At 42.0% G+C, this 21,268-nt stretch overlaps 1 protein-coding gene across 7 annotated transcripts in view; it reads left to right on the top strand.

Annotated features, from left to right (window-relative positions):
* The window catches only part of OSBPL10 (oxysterol binding protein like 10), a 418,377-nt gene that overhangs the window by 153,635 nt on the left and 243,474 nt on the right, over positions 1-21,268 (top strand). Inside the window, exon 1 of one of the 7 annotated variants that reach the window (XM_055383348.2) lies at positions 17,204-17,312. The exons of the other annotated variants lie outside the window; for them this stretch is intronic. The gene's annotated coding sequence lies outside the window, so the exon portion shown is untranslated. Of the gene's footprint in view, positions 1-17,203; positions 17,313-21,268 lie in introns of those variants that run through there. 7 annotated transcript variants of the gene reach the window in all.

The following is a 21,268-nucleotide window of genomic DNA, read 5'->3' as shown; positions in this document are numbered from 1 at the left end:
CTGCCACTACACCCACTAGTTTTCTTGCATTTTTAGTAAAGACAGGGTTTCACTATGTTGGCCAGGCTGGTCTTGAACTCCTGACCTTCTGATCCACCCACCTCAGCCTCCTAAAGTGCTGGGATTACAGGCTTGAACCACCATGCATGGCCTTGACAAATATATTCCAATTTCAAGCATTTTCAGAAAAGTAAACTATTATAAATAACATGAATTTGTGTACTTAAGAATATTTTTGGCTTTTAAAAATACAAGTAGATACTATCATACTGGTCTTTATCTTTTACTTACTCCTCACTGTCTTTTAGAGACAGGATCTCGCTCTGTCATCGAGGCTGGAGTGCAATGGCACAATCATAACTCACTGCAGTCTCAACCTCCTGGGCTCAAGTGATCTTCTGTCTCAGCCTCCTGAGTAGGTAGGACTACAGGTGTGCACCAAATCAGCTACTTTTAAAAATTATTTGTAGAGATGGGGTCTTGTTATATTTCCAAGTCTGGTCTCGAACTTTTGGGCTCAAGTGATCCTCCCACCTTGGCTTCCCAAAGTGCTGGGATTACAGGGATGAGCCACTGCTCCTGGCTCATACTGGTCTTTAAGAAAACAAACAAAAAGTACAGGAAGAAAAAGAGGCAGTTTTTTGGTTGGTCTGATGCATTTGTTTCCTCATTATGATCCTCTGGTGTCTTCTCATTTAATGACCATGTTTGTTTACTCCCTTTCAAACTGACAACTTTCACTCTGATTAGCGTCAAGCTGTACCTGGTATTTGGGTGGGGACTGGACCTTTGGAGAGAGAACCAGGGACAACAGCCATATGTTAACCAGGGACAATGTTAATTAACCAAACTGGTGGTTTAGCTCCCCACCCCTTTCCTCCACCAGTCTGGATAGCTCAGCTTTTTGTAGGATTTGGCTACTTGCCTTCAGAGACTCTTCAATAAGAGGAGAGTGGTTACCCTGGGAAACCAGTTGACATAAATGAAGAATGCTGTTTAGTCATTTATGGTCCTGGACCTTGCCCCTTGTTCTTTCTTTGTGAAGTGTTCAGATGAGCGTTCTCTTTCATCTTTTAGTTGCTCCTTTAAAGCTCCAAGTGATTTTTTTTAAACAGTGTGAAGCCTTCACAATCAATTGCTTAAAATGTTTCTAGAAATTCCTGGTATCACTTAAAAATAGCTTCCGTTTTGTGCTCTAGAAGGTTATTGTTGCTGAGTGCCAGCAGCTACATTTTAGAATTAAGGCAGGTTTGGCCAGATTGGTGTGCAGTGTGGAGATGAAGAATTCCACCCCTGCAAGACGGAGCCACATAAGAAGCCAGCCGGGGGAACAGATCACTGTAGCCATCTCTGAAAAGTGACAACACTAAATCCTTGTCCTGCCTTTCTTCTCTTTCCTTCCAGTTTTTTAAAAAAATTAATAGACTTTATTATTGTTTTTAGAACAATTTCAGATTTATAGAAGTTTTATTTTTTTTTTTTTAGATGGAGTTTTGCTCTTGTTGCCCAGGCTGGAGTGCAATGGTGGGATCCAGGCTAACTGCAACCTCCGCCTCCCGGGTTCAAGCGATTCTCTTGCCTCAGTCTCTCGAGTAACTGGGATTACAAGCACGCTCCACCATGCCCAGCTAACTTTGTATTTTTAGTAGAGATGAGGTTTCACCATGTTGGTTAGGCTGGTCTCGAACTCCTGACCTCAGGTGATCTGCCCGCCATGGCCTCCCAAAGTGCTGGGATTACAGGTGTGAGCCACTGCTCCCGGCCAGGTTCATAGAAGAACTGATTGGATAATAGAGAGTTCTCACATACTCCCCCCAACTCCCACAGTTTCTCTATTATTAACATTTTACGTTTATGTGGTTACATTACCATTAATAACCGATATTACACCTCATTATTAACTGAAGTGTATAGTTTACCTAGATTTCTTTACTTTTTATCCAATGTTCCTTTTCTGTTCCAGGATCCCTTCCAGGATACCACATTACATTTAGTTGTCATTTCTGCCCCTTAGGCTCCTCTTGACTGTGATGACAGTTTCTCACAATTCCCTTGTTTTTGATGACCTTGACAGTTTTGAGGACTACTAGTCAGGTGTATTGTAGGATAGTCCTTATTGGAATTTGTCTGATGTTTTTCTCTTGATGAGATGAGGGTTATGTGTTTTGAGAGGAAGATCACAGAGGGAAAGTGGCATTTTTATCACATCATATCAAGGGTACATACTATCAACATGATTTGTAATTGTTGCTGTTGACCTTAATCACCTGGCTAGAAGTAGTACATTTCAGGTTTTTCCCCTGTGAAGTTTCTCTCCTCTCCTGTCCTTTTCATACTGTGCTCTGCAAAAGAAAGTCCCTATGCTCAACCTAGTGTTTAAAGAGTAGGGAGTTAAACTCCTCCTTCTTGAGGGAATGGTTTTACATGATTTATTTGCAGTTCTGATGCCTGGGAGATTTGTCTCTTCTCCATTTATTAAGTAACTTAATCATTATTCATATCAGTATGGAATCATGCATATTTATTTTTTACTCTGGGTTATAGACCCATGTTACTTTATTTTGTTGCTCAAATGTTTCCATTTTTGTTGGCCATCGGAGGCTCTTTCACTTGGCTCCTGCATCACTTTGACATACCCCCATCATTGTGGGTTTGAGCACTTCCTTACTTCCTGGTACTACAAGATGCTCTAGACTCATCTTGTGTTATTTCCTGCCCCAGTCTTAGAATCAGCCATTTTTCCAAGGAACCTGACTCCTTTTATTGGAGAATGGTATTACAAACCAAGATGTGGGCACTAGGTATACTTGTTGCCATGGGGGTATCATTTTTTTAGGTCCTCTTAGCTGACATAAAAAAGTACATGTGTGTACTAAGGTGTATATATACACATATTTTAAAATATTTCTATGTGTAACCATGTGTATCTATATTAAGTTTATCATGAGTTCGACTTATGTTTAACATGTTGATATCTGAACCCTAGCCTATTAGCACATGGATTAATCTAAGTTCGTCCTCTAGTTTATCATTCACCCCCACTTCAATAGTGAGAAACTTGGAGTATTAGTCCATTTGTGTTGCTATAACGGAATACCTGAGACTGGGTAATTTATTTTAAATAATAGAGTTTTATTTGGCTCATGGTTCTGCAGGCTACACATAAAACATAGTGCTGGTATCTGCTTCTGGTGTTGGCTTCAGGAAGCTTCCAATCATGGTGGAAGGTGAAGGGGGAGCTAGTGGATCACATGGTGAGAGAGGGAACAAGAGAGAAGCCAGGCTTCTTTAAGCAACCAACTCTTGGTGTGAACTAATAAATAGAGTGAAAACTCACTCATCACCAAGAAAATGGTCCCAAGCCATTCATGAGGGATATGCCTCCCTCCCACGACCCAGGCACCTCCCACCAGGCCCCACTTCCAACATTTTGGATCACATTCCAACATGAGATTTGGAGTGGACAGATATCCAAACCATATCACTTGGCCTCTACCATCTACCATCCATCTACTTAATTGTTTAGTTCCAGTACACATGTGTAGCAGTAGCAGCATTGGTAACCTGCATCCCCATGGGAAGCAACTTTATCAGCTAGAGTACAATTCTTATGTGCTGTTCCTTTTGCCTTTACTCTTACAGATGCCACTCATTTGCAAAGTCACTTAGGTTACTCTTTCTCCTACCTCCTTCAGTAAGGTTGTTTCCTACATTTGTAATACAATTAGATTCTTTTGTCACTGGCTGGGTTCTTTCCTAGGATCCCCTGACTTCCTAAATGATTTTTCTTTTCAAATTTGCATATATCAAGGTTCACTCTTTGTGTTGGACAGTTCTATGAATTTTGACAAATGCGTGCTACATATCCACCAATACAGTATCATACAGAATATTTTCACCATCCTAAAAATTCCCAATGCTTCACCTGTTTATTCTTCCTTTCCTCCCCTAAACCACTAGCAACCCCTGATCTTTATAATGTCTTTATAGTTTTACCTTTTCCATCTTCTGCATTTTAAATTCTTTACACTTGAATCTCTTGAGCACCCACTGACAATGGCTGGCCAGTCAGAACTCATAGTCATTATTCTATTATTCTGCTCCTCTGGAGGGCACAGGAAGTTGTACTTCTCTTTGGAATAAAGTAGAAGATAGTTATGAAAGCTAAAATGCATTATCTTAACAACACCTCCATGTTTCACAGTCTGCACTATTAGTGCCATTATCCTCTAATAAAAAAGTGCTTTCATTCTAGTCTTCCTGTAAAGCCTGATTTGGTGGATAGATTTGCAGTGCCTGTGTTGTACTTCCTGTTTTCCTCAGCCCAGGATAGTGATTGCTATTTACTCAGCAAACAGTTTTGGAGGCACATTCTGGAAGCCATTCCTCCTACTCTGTGAACTGCCTCCCTGGACCTTTGGTAATGATGTTTATTAACTCTGGTGATATGATTGGGTGAAAGAGGCAAATCAGATCCTCACTTAGAAATTTAAATTGATGAGATAGCCGGTTGGGATGAGCACATTCCTGGAATTCTAGAAGGTGTCATCTTGGGAACTGAAACCACTATGTTCATTTCTGGAAAAACAGAGATTGGAACCAGAGGGAGAAAACACTTCCTCTCTGTTGGTTGGATTTCCAGTCTTTGCTCCAGCCCTTCCTAAGCCCTGGCCAGCTTCCTTGGCTCCTGTGAGATGCCTTGAGCCTCATTCAGTAAGTCACCCCTATATATCCTCAAGCAACCAAATTAGTTTCTGTTACTTGCAATAAATAAGTCTTAGGGAATTTATCTATGTTTTAAATTTGGTCTTTTCCTCTGCGGAGTGCTGTTCTAAGTGGATTTGATATGTCAGACTTATTTACATTAATACTAAAGCATTATAAAGGTCATGATAGAAATCTGTGTAAGAGGCAAAGAAAGGAGTGGTTGAGTCTACCTGAGGGCAGGAGGACACAGTCCATGAAAGAGGCGATCTTTCCAGGTGGTCTGGGCAGGGCATTCTGGGTAGAAGGTACAGTATGAGCAAAAGCCCAGCATTTGGAATCATCTTCAGGAGTTGCAGGATGTTTGACATAGGGTGTGACTGGGGGCAGTTGGTAGGCAGGTGAGATCCAGGCTGTGAGTGCCTCATGCTGTGAAGTTTGACTTTATCTTGTAGATGGAAACCACAAATGGGCTTTGGATGGGCTATTTGTGGCTGCATATGTGTTTTGTTTTGCTTGTGCAAATGTTTTCCATCACTAGTTGCCATGATTTAAAAATCAAATGCTTTCCCTTAAACATCTGAATATGTACAAATTACCATTGTCTGAAATTTTTTGGAAGATTTATTAATAGATGGTCTAGCAGTAGTGGGCCTGCATTCCACATGGCACAGGAAATGGGGTATTTGGGCCCCTGTTGCCATGGTCTCACCTGGTCTACCCCATACACTGACTTTGCTTTCCTATCCTTATAGGCTTGGGCTGGAGGTAGTGGGGCCAGTGACTTGCTTACTTTCATTTGTTTCCTGTTTGGTCAGCAGTGGTCCCAGTGATGACCGCCTTACTATCTCATTAACCCTTTTCCTTTCTGAGGTGATTTTCCATTCCAAACTCTTTAGACACAAAACTGCTCTGGAGCCAGGCATGGTAGCTCACTCCTCAGGAGGCTGAGGCAGGAGGATCGTTTGAGCCCAGGAGTTCGAGGCTACAGTGAGCTATGATCATACCACTGTACTCTGGCCTGGGCAACAGAATGAGACCCTGTCTCTTTAAAAAAAAAAAAAAAAAAAGAAAGAAAAGAAAAAACAACTCCAGTGTGTGTCTTCTAGATGTTTTTGTTTCACTTTTAGGGACTTGTCTTGCTGTCTTTTAACTTTGTCATTATTACTATTTTTTAAAGCAAAACAGAAAGTTTAAAATACTGGCATAAAGGTTAAGTGAATTGTCATTGCGTTTTTAATAACTGAGGAGGCCTTTTGTTTGGAATGATATTTATAGTAAGTTGTTCTTTTTCAATTATTAGTTTATTAAAATAGTAAATTTTAAAACCTAGTATTTCTTGAACTTTAAGCTCAACTTGTAGATACATTTTTATTTATAAAGTAGTAATTTTCATGTCAAAAATGGTTTCACTTATTCATTGATTAGCTCACTTAGTTTCTAAATTTAACAAATTAAAGTTATTAAGGCTGTTAGCACCACTTAAAGATTTAATCAGAGTCCCTTGATGTTTTAAACTGTAATCACACATTTTAAGTATCTGTTTCTCTCAAACACCTTAACTAAGGCTGATAACAAAACCGAGGAGCAAAGTCAGCCTCATACTTCAGCAGCTCTTGGGAATTAGTGCAGTAATCCTACTGGAAGCCAAGAGGAAAAAAGAGTGCCTTAGTCCAGTCAAGGTTACATGTTTTGAGGTATTGATTGATTGATTGTCAGCATACTAGATCAGTTTGTACCTTCCAAGGTGCTCCTTCCTATCTCAACAGCTAGTTTCTTTTCTCTTTTTGTGTTTTAAATCAGGCAGCCTCCAGAACCAGAATAGGTTCAGAGAGACTCTCAAAAGCTGGTTGTTTGATAAAAACAAAGCATACTTGTGAGTAGGAGGTTTGGGTGTCTGTAGTCCTTCAGCTGGGGGTTACCTATTTGCAGAGGTTGCACTTGTCTGCAGCCAGGTGTGCTAAACTACCCATCATGTAAATTAACAGAGGCTCTTGAATGTACTTTTTTTCTCTGTAGTCAAGCAGTAAGGATTTATTCTTTTCATTTTTCACAACATAGCAAAAGACACCTCGTTAATAGCTTTTCACTATAAAGACTGTAAAGATTGAATTACTTTCTCATTTGGTTGGGACTCCTGGTGGAGTTGGACACTGAAATTCCTTTGCCAAGGCCCTTGGCCCCACCTCACATGAACGCTGTAACTGTCATGTAATTTCTTGTATGGGGCCTAGTGTGGGCACCGGTGGGATGCTGAACCCCGGCTGTGACACCGACTTTGTCTTGTCTTATTCTCCAGTGTCCTATTGACCTCCTCCTGGAATCTCATCATTGATGTGCACAAGGGAAGTAAAGTAATGCAAGGAGACACAGCCTCATATTATTTAGAAGAAATGCTTTTGGAGAGGCTTGAAATTGATTTTTTGAAATCTAAATATTAGAACAAAAGAGATATATTTAGTCTGCATATCTTAATAGGAGTCCCGGCTTACAATAAAAACATTTATTAAACCGTTAAAGATGGAAAGCAGAGATAAGCAACCATTTTCAGGAGAGGGCCAGGTGGATGAATCAACACAATTGGTCTTTTTGGCAAGAATATTAAAACCTGTTGGTTTTGATTTTGTTAATTGGAAACAGCGAGGGAGATTAACAGATGCCTGAGAAGTAATTAATCAGGGATTTAGAGAGCTTTTATGTTATCAGGGAAAGGTGATTTTGAAAGTGTCCACTCCAATATTTAAGAGTACTGAGTGGAACAAACATTTACATTTTTACTGTATTGATTAGCATACTCATTGGTGAGCCATGGACTGTGGAAAATGATCATTTGTGGGGGGTGGTGATAAAAGACTAAGTCAATTTAGAGTGAGGTTTGGTACATGAAAAAAGGTGTCAGATATTTTACTTCTGACTGCTCATGAGAACAAAGGCATCATAATGCTTATAACCAACCTGTTGTTACACTTGACTCCTCTGTTTTTAGAGGCAGTGGGATGGCCACTCACTCTACACTTGCCAAATCACCCAATTAGGAAGACAAACCAAGAAGGAACATTTTATGTGACTTTAGAATTGGGGAAATAGGTGAGTAGGAAGCTGTACAAAATATGCACATTGATTTCTGCATGTTAACTTACTTTGGGTTCTAGAATGTAGAAGCCAGTATCAGTGCATCCATGTTTGTGTGCTATAGCCTTTTGGATAGAATTTGATCAGTATCAAAATAAATACATACATACTTATTGTACATTAATTATTTCCCTCCTGGAGACAGTGCTGGATTCTTTTTTTTTTTTTTTTTTTTTTGAGACGGAGTTTCACTCTTGTCACCCAGGCTGGAGTGCAATGGTGCGATCTTGGCTCACTGCAACCTCCACCTCCCAGGTTCAAGCGATTCTCTTGCCTCAGCCTCCCGAGTAGCTGGGATTACAGGCTCCCACCACCACACCTGGCTAATTTTTTATATTTTTAGTAGAGACGGGGTTTCGCCATATTGGTCAGGCTGGTCTTGAACTCCTGACCTCAGGTGATCTGCCCACCTCATCCTCCCAAAGTGCTGGGATTACAGGCATGAGCTACCACTCCTGGCCTGGATTTCTCTTAAAGGGTGTTGCATGGTTGGTTACAGATAATTTTTTTTCAACTTTTATTTTAGATTTGGAGGTACATGGGCAGGTTTGTTACCTGGGTATACTGAGTGATGCTCAGGTTTGAGGTATGAATGATCCCGTCACTCAGGTACTGAGCATAGTATGCAATAGTTTTTCAACCCTTGCTCCCTCTCCTTCCCTACTTTAGTAGTCCCAAGTTTTTATTGTTGCCACCATTATGTCCATTAGTACCCAATGTTTAGCTTACACATATAAGTGAGAATATGCGGCATTTGGTTTTCTGTTCCTGCATTAATTCGCTTGGGATAATGGCCTCCAGCTGTATCCATGTTGCTACAAAGGAAATGATTTTTTTTATGGCTGTGTAGTATTCCATGATATATGTGTACCACATTTTATATATCTAGTCCACCATTGACAGGCACTTAAGTTGATTCCATGTCTTCGCTATTGTGAATAGTGCTGTGATGAACACCTGAAGGTCACCAGAGAATTTGAGGACAGGAGTTGGGAGGCGAAGTGGAAGGGAACAACTCCAGGAAACCACCAATAAGAGGAAAATTTTATTCATGGTAATGTTTTTTTTCCCCCCCTGTTACCATTCAATGGCTATTTATTAAAAAAAAAATGGGTTCAAAGCAGTGCACTGGATGCAGATGAGGATACAATGGAAAACAACAGGCGTGGTAGTGGTTCACACTTGTAATACCTGTGCTTTGAGGCCAGGAGATCGAGGTTACAGTGAGCTCTGATTGTGCCACTGCACTCCAGCATGGAGCTTGGGCGACAGAGTGAGACTCTGTCTCAAAGGGAAAAAACAAAACCAAACAAAACAAAACACAATAGACACATCCCCGTAAACACAGGGAGCTTATACTCTAGTGTAATGCTGTTCAATGGAACCTTCAGCAGTGATGGCAATGATATATAGGTATGTTGTCCAATATGGTAGCCAGTAGCCACATGTGGCTATTGAGTGCTTGAAATGTGATCAGCATGACTGAGGGATTGAATTTTTTATTTTATTTAATTTTATAATCATTTTAAGTTAAATAGTTGCACATGGCTAATGACTAGTTGGGCATTTGTAGTGGGTCAAGTGAGTTCTAGTTCTAGTCTTCATATTTAGACCACCTCATTTGCGGTAACTAGGAAAATTTGATACTAAAATCCAGAGTCTCGGGCTCAAATAATTCCATATACTGGGAAATCAGAGTCGCATCTTGGATATATTTTTGCTGTGACATTTCCCAAAGTGGGTTCCATGGAATGCTAGTCACATGAGATATACTGACAAAAAGAGTGCTGTGGTTAGTAAGGTTGGGAAACACTGCCTGCTGCCATATCCTTCTGGAGCTGCATAATGAATACAAGCATATTTACAGACTCTGATAAGTCACACAGTAAAGAATCTGATACTTGGTAGAGATGTATTTTGGCTCAGTTTCCCAAACTTAGTTGGCGATAGCACTCTTTTATTCACCAATACCTCTGAACACTTTTTGGGAAATGCTATTCTAGGGAGATAACTGATCTTGGTTAGGACTGTCTTAAAAATGAAAGGAAGAGGCTGGGTGCAGTGGCTCATGCCTGTAATCCCAGCACTTTGGGAGGCCGAGGTGGGTGGATCACTTGAGGTCAGGAGTTCGAGACCAGCCTGGCTAACATGGTGAAACCCTGTCTCTAATAAAAATACAAAAATTAGCCTGGTGTGGTGGCGGGTGCCTATAATCCCAACACTTGGGAGCTGACGCAGGAGAATCACTTGAACCCAGGAGGCAGAGGTTTCAGTGAGCTGAGATTGTGCCACTGCACTCCAGCTTGGGCAACAGAGCAAGACTTGGTCTCAAAAACAAACAAGCAAACAAACAATCAAAAAATAAAGAAGGAAGAAATGGTGGTTATAGCCTCCGGTTAGTTCTTGGTTCTCTGAGAATATGAGAGTTCTCCCATTCTCCTAGATTTTGGTGGGTTAGAGATATGACAGAATCGGGGCATAGAATTGCATATTGCACATTTGGGCACTGAAAAAACGCTTCTTCTCAGTAACAATATCTTTATTTCAGAGTTTTATATACATATATTTTGTTGTGTTCACCTTGGTTAGTCAGTTTTCTAATTGTTTCTGAGTTAGCCTGTGGTCTACAGTAGTCTAAGGTAGCCTGAATTAATACATGCACAAAGAGATTGAATAGTTTGATTTTGCTTTTCTCCTACTTAGGTTGATAAAACTAGTACTTGGGCCGGGCGTGGTGGCTCACGCCTGTAATTCCAGCACTTTGGGAGGCTGAGGCAGGTGGATCACGAGTTCAGGAGATCGAGACCATCCTGGCTAACACGGTGGAACCCCATCTCTACTAAAAATACAAAAAATTAGCCAGGCGTGGTGTTGTGCGCCTGTAGTCCCAGCTACTCGGGAGGCTGAGGCAGGAGAATCGCTTGAACCTGGGAGGTGGAGGTTGCAGTGAGCTGAGATCGTGCCACTGTACTCCAGCCTGGGCGACAGAGAGAGACTCTATCTTAAAGGAAAAAAAACAAAAAACAAAATAAAAAAAAAAACCTAGTACTTCTGTGGCCATTTACACTTTCTGACTCCCTTTACAAAAGCCTACAGGGTCTCCAGGGGTGGTATTATAGTCCCCTCATTTACTTGGTATAAATTAAAAGCACAGAGTCTAATATATATCAACCCCAAACAGCATTTTAGAAATTCCAGTTAGATTGTATTATAAATCAGTTCTTACGCTGTTATATATGCGGGTGTGTAGGTATATGTGTGTGTATGTGTACAAACACAAATAAGATCTCTAAGCTTGCTAATGCCTTACTTAACAATACAACTAGGCTGGACTCAAGGTTATTCATATAATAATGCCACCCTTGCTCACCTTCTGCAGTACTTTCTTGAGCAGCAGAGAAGGAAATGGATTGAGCAGGCCATGGGAGTGGATCCTGCTGCATCCATCATGCTTGTGAGCTCCATCCATCATGCCTGCTGTGGCAGGAAAAGGCTCAGAGCTGCTGGGTAGTGTATCTTCCAAGGTCCCTTTCAGTGCCGAAATTCTATCACTCTACGACAGCTTTATTGAGGGTTTCCACTGTAGTGAAGGTGCATTGTAGTCTAGCTGAAACTCTAGCATCAAAGGAGAGACATGCTCAAAATACTTCAAGGCTTCAAGAGAAAATGTTGATGATGAAGTTGATTTTTGGCCTTATAAGAAAGCCAGAGCTTCTTGGGTGCCTTAACTTACCATTTCATTCTAAGAGTTTAGAAAACACTGCTTATTTCTGCCATTTGGAACTTCTCAATAACCAGTGCTTCCTCAGCTTTACTAATGTCCACCCCCCGACCCTGTGACTATCACTATTTTGCCTTAATTTTTTTTTTTTTTTTTCGAGGCAGAGTCTCGCCCTGTCACCCAGGCTGGAGTGCAGTGGCGCAAATCTCGGCTCACTGCAACCTCTGCCTCCTGTGTTCAAACGATTCTCCTGCCTCAGCCTCCCGATTAGCTGGGATTACGGGCGTCCACCACTACGCCCAGCTAATTTTTGTATTTTTAATAGAGATGGAGTTTCACCGTGTTAGCCAGGCTGGTCTCAAACTCCTGACCTCATGATCTGCCTGCCTCGGCCTCCCAAAGTGTTGGGATTACAGGCGTGAGCCACTGCGCCCAGACAATTTTTTTTTTTTAATTTAAACATTGTTTTATTATGGTAAAATATACATAACAAAATTTATCATTTTAACTGTTTTTCGGCATACCGTACTGTGGCATTAAGTACATTCACATTGTTTTGCAACCATCAAAATTACCATTTTTAATCAATGCTTGTCTGCATGGAGGATTAGGGGAAATTTCCTGTTGGGGCCTGACCTTCCAGCACCCGCGTGTACTAGTAAGTTGAGACTTGTTATTCATAAGCAAGACTTGCCAACCCAAGTTGACCTCTTTCATAATATAACTAGACTTAACGGAAGGAGAATGACTAACTTTTGCATATTCCCTGCTTGAGGCCACTTTCCTCCCGAAAGGAGGTGAAAGAAAGTTGTAGTGTGAGCTTGTCCAACCTTCAGCTTGTGCGCTGCCTGTGGCCCAGGACAGCTTTGAATGCAGCCCAAAACAAATTTGAAAACTTTTCTTAAAACATGAGTTTTTTTTTTTTTGAGATTTTTTTTTTAAAACCCATCAGCTATTGTTAGTGTTAGTGTATTTTATGTGTGGCCCAAGACAATTCTTCTTCTTCTGATATGGTCCAGGGAAGTCAAAAGATTGGACACCCCTGTTGTAGAGGGAATGTTGAAGGTATTACCCCAAGCTTAGTGGTGTTTCGCCATTCCCCTGAGGGTATCTGGAGATTTCTGAGAAAGGGACAAAATGCTCAGAACCACCAGCGGCCACTTCCCATTCCACTCCTCCACCCCCATGAGAGTAGCTTTAAGATTAACCATCCCGCTGTTTTTTCTTTATACATAAAGTTTCGTTGGGACACAGTCATGCCCATTTGTTTACTCTGGTCTGTGGCTACTTTTGTGTGGTATCAGCAGAGTTGAGTAGTTGGAACAGAGACTGCAATGGCCTACTGAAGCTAAAATATCGATTTTTTCCCCTCTTCCAGAAAAAGTTTGGCAACTCTGTAGGCCCTGAGCACCCCTGGCCCTGTGTCTTCTTGAAGTTCCCCCTCAAACAGGGTCTGAAGCAGGATGGACTTATCTGAGTACTCTGTGGGTGTCGCATTTAATATGGAACCCTGCCCTGGTGTCCTGAAAGGCTGGGCTGTGGAGATGAAAAGAATCAAAGCAACAGCCCAGGTGTGGCAGAAGACAATGTTCTTTTATTCTGGACCACGCTTGAGAAGAGAGCCTGCTGGGTTACATAATGATTTGAGTAAAGGAAGTAGGGGGTCCTTTAATTCATGAAGTAGTTTATTAGGAAGTTAATTTAAGTATGCTATAAATATTTGTAAGTTTGGCAGACTCATGGATTTGGTTAAAGGAAGCGGCTGCCATTTGTTAAATTTTACTCTGGAAGCTTGAGGGTATGTCAGTACTGCCTTTGATTTGTCATACATTCCATTTGCCAAGAAGTCCAACTGAGGAGACTCTGGCTTCCCAGACTCTGGATTCTTTTATCTTTATTTTTATTTTTTATTTTTTGAGCTAGAGTCTCACTCTGTCCCCCAGACTGGAGTGCAGTGGCATGATCTTGGTTCACTGCAACCTCCACCTCCCAGGTTCAAGCGATTCTTCTGCCTCAGGCTCCCAAGTAGCTGGGATTACAGGCACGTGCCACCAAGCCTGGCTATTAATTTTTGTATTTTCGTAGAGACAGGGTTTCACCATGTTGGCCAGGCTGGTCTTGAACTCCTGATCTCAGGTGATCTGCCTGCCTCAGCTTCCCGAAGTGCTGGGATTACAGGCGTGAGCCACCGCGCCCGGCCCCCTGACTCTGAATTCTGCCAATAGGTTGTCCTTTACCGAACCCCATGTCCCTCCTGTTTAAAGGCCAGGAGATGGCTAGGTGCACTGGCTCACACCTGTAATCCCAGCACTTTGGGAGGCTGAGGCGGGCAGATCACAAGGTCAAGAGATCGAGACCATCCTGGCCAACATGGTGAAACCCCGTCTCTACTAAAAATACAAAATTAGTTGGGCATGGTGGCGTGTTCCTGCAGTCCCAGATACTCAGGAGGCTGAGGCAGGAGAATCGCTTGAACCCAGGAGGTGGAGATTGCAGTGAGCCGAGATTGTGCCACTGCGCTCCAGCCTGGTGACAGAGCAAGGTTCCATCTAAAAAAAAAAAAAAAAAAAAAAGGGCCAGGAGACAAGGATGCAAAATGATTGTCTTACACAGTGCCAGTGTAGCCAGTCTCTTGGTGCTCCAGGATTTAGGCATCTTAATGTCTTTAATTTCTTAAATGTGTATGTGTTTAACATTTTTTTAAAAATGGTGTTAGGGGGTTGGTTTCAAAGCTGCTACTCAGAGTGGGGGCCATTCTAGTAGATTCACGTGGGTTCCTAAAGGCAAAGTCGCATGTGTTTCCCATGGGATGTGAAGAATGGCCCTGGAAAGAAAAGCTAATGTGGTCGCTGAGGGTTATGTCAGTCACAGTGCACTCGCTTGATCTGAGATGGAGGGAAGTGAAATCGTTGGGGTGTCCAAGTGGCTGTACTGACTTGGTGAGTTACTGTGGAAATGTTCATTTGCACTTTTCTGCTAATGAAATCATTTGCTGAGAGATGGCAATTTAGTGAGAAGTTCCTTCTCTCTCCCTTTCTTTCTTTCTTTTTTTTTTTTTTAAACCTTGAGCCCTACCAGCAATAGCTTTCATTAGCCACAAAAGTCATAGAGTTAATGGAATCTTTCATTTTCTGTTATGCCAGCTCCCTTTCCCAAAACTAATCTTCAGGTGCCTTAAGAGACAGCCTCGGAGAACAAAAGGCAGAAGACCAGAAACCAAATCATATTGGTATTCTGGTTGAATGCTAATATATTTTGGTGGAGGTCATTATTTAGAAACTATAGGTCTTGGTGATAAAATTACCGATGGCCTTAACAGTTCCAGTAGAAAGGAGAGTGTTACAGAAATATAGCTTTGAGAGACCACTGGAGGGCCAAGGCCAGCGATCTGAAAGGTAATGTCAGCTCTCAAGTTCTTTACTTTGCTCATTAACCTCTAGGTAGTTTTCCCTTAGCTCAGTCTATAGATAAAGTAAAAAGACTTAACACAGTCATTAAGAAATCTGACGAATGCTAGCTATGTTTTAGCATTTTATTCTAAGTCACTTCTTAGCTAAATGATACTTCTCTCCAGTGACCTAAAGTTAATGTCTTCAGAAGGCCCTTGACCTGGCTCTGCTTCCTGTAGAAATGATTTCAAGGTTTCCAATTGGTTACTAATCACTAGTTAAGTGAAAGCCAAATAAAACAATGCTACTTGCAGTTCCCCAGGGAGAGCCGTTCATCTCCTCTTTCCATCTCATTGCCTGAAAGTGCTGCCATCATCTGTAGGAGATCAATATCTCCAGGTACTTAAAAAATATCCTGGCCTATGGAAATGGACTGTTATATCAGGGAATTGGTTGACACAACCCAGGGAATCACAGAATGTTTAAAGCCAAGCAAACATCCTGAAGTAATAGGAAACCAAAGTCAATGATGTTTTTTCCTGTCCAGTAGTTTCCTTAACCTCATCCTCACTAGTGAACTACATCCGACACAATTAGGGCATTTACGTGGCAAAAAACACCTGGCACCATTGTCCTGGGCTGGCCATCTTGCCTCTAGATCAGCTGGTAGAGCAACAAGTTATCAGGCTGCAGGTGCAAGAGAAGGGGGTGGCTCTTCCAGTTGTGTTGGAAAAAATTAAAAGGTAAACTTTTCCATGTGACCAATCTGCACAGGTTCTGTGCTCACATAAATCTCTGCCTAGACAATTATACTAAGCTCTTAGTGGATCCCCCTTTCTCCACCCACCCAAGCATCATTCTAGAGTGAGCTGCTAGTGTCCTGTCTTTGCTCAGAGCCCTCCTGGGGTCTCCCTTTATATCTGGAATCAACCCCCCAGTCCCTATCATGCCTGCAAGGTTCTGTGTGATCTGGCTCTGGTTCCCTTCATCTCCTATCACTTCCCCCTTGTTCACTCCACCCGTGTTGCACTGGCTGTTCTCCAGCACACCAAGCCTGCTCCCACCTCAGAGTCTGTATTTATTGCCTGAAACACAGTTATTTTTACCGCCACCATGCTTTACCCTCTTCCTTCCAGTCTTTGCTCAGAGTCACCTTACAGACAGGCCTTCCCTGACCCAGTGAAGTTAGAACTGCTCCTCCACCACAGCCTTTTCCCAGCCTCCAACACTGTAGCCTGTTTTATTTTTCTCTAAGCCACTTATGGACACTTACTATGTTTGTGTATATGTTTATAATTTATTTCCCACCACTAGAATATCAGTTCCACAAGGGCAGGAATGCTTATCTGTTTCACTCATTGTTCTATTCCCAACATCTAGAGGAGTCTTTGGCAGTGAATATCAACAAGTATTGAATAGGGAACCTCATAATTTAATAAAATAAACTATAGACCAAAAATTCAAGTATCTGGTCCTGGTCCTTATATGAACTAGTTATGAGACAATGGAGAGATCACTTAAATTTTTTTTTTTTTTTTTTTTGAGATGGAGGTCTCACCCAGGCTGGAGTGCAGTGGTGTGATCTTGGCTCACTGCAACCTCTGCCTCCTGGGTTCAAGTGATTCTCCTGCCTTAGCTTCCTGAGTAGCTGGGATTATAGATGCCCGCCACCATGCCTGGCTAATTTTTGTATTTTTAGTGGAGACGGGATTTCACCATGTTGGCCAGGCTGATCTTGAACTGCTGACCTCAAGTGATCCGCCCACCTCGGCCTTCCAGTGTTGGGATTACAGGCGTGAGTCACCGTGCCCAGCTAGAGGTCACTTAAATTTACCAGTCTTACTTTTCTTACAAGTAAACTGCAATAAAGAATACCTGCCCTATTTTTAAGACGACAAAATGAGATAATCAGATGAGTATGCTGGAAGCTCTGTGTGTTGGTCTGACCTAGAGTTCTTTTTTGGTCTGATACCATGGGGCCTTTGCATATAGCAGATCCTTAAAAGCCATTGGCTTGCTATTGCTTTTACTCCCCAGTCACAGACCTTGTCATGGGTCTGTGCATCTGTGTATCTGTGCATCATTGCATCTGGGGTGTGACCTATGACCTAATGGAGACCTTTCAATAAATTATGACATCAATAATTCAGAGGCAGACTGTGTAATTTCACTACTCCCGAAGGCTGGAGAAATGATCTGCTTTCTAGAGCCATAAAAGTTCTCTTAACATAAAACCTTCTACAGAAATTGGTTTCACAGGCAGGCTGTCTTCAGTGACTTCAGTGACAGTTTTTCAAAATCAAGTTTTACTTCAGTGAGTTTTCTGTTAGCCATGGATGATCTAAAAACATAGTTGTTATCACCAGGTACAACCTCTTTTATCTTGAAATTTGAATGCAATCCACTAGTGGTCCACCATGCTTGGCAGATTTGGTTCTTACCTTTTCTTCCTGCTCAGAGGAGAGGAGTAGCCAGTGTGGGAGGAGGATTAGAGGGTCAGGATGGCCTCAAGATTAATTCATCAACATGGACCTAGTTCATCAAATCCTGATTGATTGGGAATTGGTCATTTTGCTAGCTGTATATATTCATAAAGTACCCAAAATGTCCCTGGTTATGGAGAGTAGTTTTGGCTTTAAAGAGCTTTATGTGCTGGTAGTGATAATAGATAGGGAGGATGATAATGAAAGGATACATTTCTATTTAATGATCTTTTGCCCTGGATCTGTTAGGGCAAACTTCCTCCATATGCACAACACTATGCCAAGCCCAGAGCTATGTTTAATCGAGTGATATAACGTCAAAGGAATTTCTAGTTTAATTGGCAGAGATACTTATAATATTATTGATAATAATAGTAGGAGGCCAAAGGATTTCCCAGTTTTTTTTGGCTCTAGTCTGCTTGTGGGAGAGTTGAAGTGGGTTATATATACTTTGTGAAAAATAATTTAAGAGGTAGTTGTGGGGTTGGTGAAGAACAAAGTGAAAAGGGGTTAGTTTTTTGGTTCCCTGATCGTGAAATAGATTGCTTTGTTCGTTCTTGCTTGGCAAATTGAAATGGCAGCAGAGCCAACTGAAGTGATGGGCACTGACTATGGTGTTGTTTGTGGAATCGAAGAAACTTAGCAGGAGACACTCCCCACACTCATATTCCTTCTACAGGAGAGTAGATTAATAAGGTTGAATGTGGTGACTGTTGCTCAAAATTCAGGCTGGATCTGAATATATATTTGTTCATCTGAGGAGAACACACTTTTTTTTTTTTTTCCTTCTTTGAGGTGATGGGAATAGAATAATTAATCAAGTGATAGGTTTTTTTTGTCAGGGAATGTTTTACTGTCTTGCTAAGAAGTCTTCGATTTTTTTTTTTCCTAGAGTGGTATGATGGATATTTCAAGACAGATTTGAAGAATATCATAGTCAATGCTTAGAATTCAGTGATGTTTATTAATCTTTGTCCTCCTCTCTCACTAGGCCTTAATCTTGTCTATTGTGATGAGAATTCACTAGGTTCTGGCTGGGCGCAGTGGCTCACTCCTGTAATCCCAGCACTTTGGGAGGCTGAGGCAGGTGGATCACTTGAGGTCAGGAGTTCAAGAGCAGCCTGGCCAACATGGCGAAACCATGTCTCTACTAAAAATACAAAAATTAGCTGGGTGTGGTAGCGCATGCCTGTAATCTCAGCTACTCAGGAGGCTGACGCATACGAATCACTTGAACCCGGGAGACGGAGGTTGCAGTGAGCCAAGATTGTGCTACTACACTCCAGCCTGGGTGACAGAACGAGAGTCCGTCTAAAAAAAAAAAAAATCACCAGGTTCCTTGACATAGAGCTCTTTGTGGAATGCCATGTGCTCTTTGACATATTGACAAGTTTGATATCATCGTGTGACTTGAGGACTAGGAAATCACAGCTCATATGTATGTATGCAGAATGTGATCACAAACTCATGCCCCTGAAAAATTAAGCTTTCTATGTAGGCAAGACAGTGATTTTATTCAGAGTAATTGGTATTTCCTTCATTTATGTTATTAATATTTGACAGACATATTATACTTCCTATGTGCCAGATACTATTTTAAGCATTTTACAAATAACTTATTTCACCCTCATTGAAGTCCTGTGAGGTAGATACTTCTATTACTCGATTCCTTTGTTGCTTATACTTTTGTTTTATATTCCGGTGGCAGCCTATAGGCAGATGCTTGTAGCTGCCTCCAGTTTAAGAAAAATTCCTTGGAGAAAACCTCAGCTCTGCCTCATAACTGATGCTCTCCTCTCCCAGAAAGTTGGGAAAGTTCCACCTTGATTTGAACTCGCTGGCCAAACACCAGCTATCTCTGTAGACACAGATTTTGACAGGTTCAGACCCAGATTGGAAATGATTTTGATTGAGGTTGCCTTTGAGTCTGTGGAGAGTCAGAGTTTATGGCAATTTCAGCCCGCTCTATCCTCTGTTTGCGATTATGTGTTCCCAGAGAGTAAACTGTGTGGCCCCAGAGTCACCCTAGGAGGATCTGAGTGACCCTGGGTTTTGTGTTTTTACTCTGTGGACATTGTGGTCACGCTGGATCATGTTGTGTGGAGGCTTGGGAGCATGTGTTGGAGGAACAGTTGAGATTTTAATCTTATTTTTGGTACGTCCAACCCTTTCAGGTTAATTAAATGCCAGGTAGAGCTAGCCCACAAGTGGATTTTGTTTTGAAAATGTGCCTGTTTTCCAGGAGCCCTTTGTGGCAGCCTGGTCTCGTTGCCCAGATATCATTTTGGCTTCTTGGTGCCTTAGTGCCTGGGATGAATTGGCCTGCCTGCTGCAGTCTCTTCTCAGCCCTGATATCCGCCAACTGGGTGGCTTTGATGCCTCTGCTGAGGGCTCCGGTTTCCTGCCAGTCTGGGAGGCGTGGGATCTCATGCGTGGGAAAGGTAATCAAGCAATAAAACTAAGCCTGGGTGTGAGACGTGGATTAAAGTGGGCAAGGAAGAAGCAGTGGAGAGGGAGGGAGCCAGCTGTCCAGAGTGGCCGGAAGAGGCAGAATATGGGCTCCATCCTGGCTGGGACCTATCAGCCCTTGTGAGAACTTTTAGGGCGGTAGTATCATAGTTTGGATTTTCCCCATTCATCTTCTCTCCTTCCCCTCTCCTAGGTTTTAGCTGCCCACAGAATCCTTTGAGGAGGTGATTCCTGGAAACCTGTGTTCACTGGATTTAGTAGAAATCCACCTTGACTTCCTGTTGAATATTTGACATGTCCTGACAAGTGTTTCCCTCCCATCCCCGCAACCCCCACACCCTGCTTTAACAAAAAGCTTCAAAGTTGAGACCCTTTGCTCTGAGGTAGAAGATTTTATATACTCTTATTTTTCAGAAAAGGGCAGAATAATGCAGTAGTTAGGAACACAGCTCTGGGGACAGATTGCCTGGGCTCCTATTGCCTCTGCTGCTGATTGGCTGTTTGACTCTGATGAGAGATCTCTGTGTCTCGGTTTCCTCATCTTTAAAAAGGGCTAATAGCTGAGCATGCTGGCTCATGCCTATAATCCCAGCACTTTGGGAGGCTGAGGTGGGAGGATTGTTTGAGTCCAGGAGTTTGAGACCAGCCTGGGTAACATAGTGGAACCCTGTCTCTACAAAAGAGTTTTTAAAGATTAGCTGGGTGGTGTGGTATGGCCTGTGGTCCCAGCTACTCAGAAGTCTGAGGTGGAAGGATTGCTTGAGCCTAGGGGGTCAAGGCTGCAGTAAGCCATGGTTGTGCCACTGTACTCCAATCCGGGCAACATAGTGAGACCTTGTCTAAAAAAAATAAAAAAAAACCTAAAAAGCAAAACAAAACAAGGGATGATAATAATACCTCCATCATAAGGTTAGGGAAATATTAGCAATTATTAGTTTCTCTGCCTTCTGTGTTCTCTATAAAGGGTCCTTGAGGTAAAGGCATGAATTTTTGTTATGTTTTCCCACTGTTGTATTCCTGGCACCTAGAATAGTGCTTGGTACTTAGTGCTTAGTATATCTTTTGAATGAATAAATGTAAGAAAGACTGTGCAAATGCTATTTGCTATGGCCTCTTGTTTATCCTGTGTATTTTGGACTATAGCAGGGATGAAGGAGGAAGGAAGGGCATGGGACTGGCAATGTCAGAAAAGTGCAAGAATGAATAAATCCTCTGTCTTTCTCCATGCTTTCAGCTTTCTGCATTGTTGAGCTGGCTGTTCTTCCTCACTGCTCTCTTTGGAATCAGACTCCATAGAAGGGTGAGCAGGGTGAAACAGGTGCCTGCTGGCCACTGACTTAGGGGCTACATTAAGACTGGCAGGTTTGGGA

Source organism: Gorilla gorilla, chromosome 2, assembly GCF_029281585.2.
Source record: "Gorilla gorilla gorilla isolate KB3781 chromosome 2, NHGRI_mGorGor1-v2.1_pri, whole genome shotgun sequence".
NCBI classification, from domain to species: Eukaryota; Metazoa; Chordata; class Mammalia; order Primates; family Hominidae; genus Gorilla; species Gorilla gorilla.
This window is presented reverse-complemented; position numbering and strand designations above follow the sequence as displayed.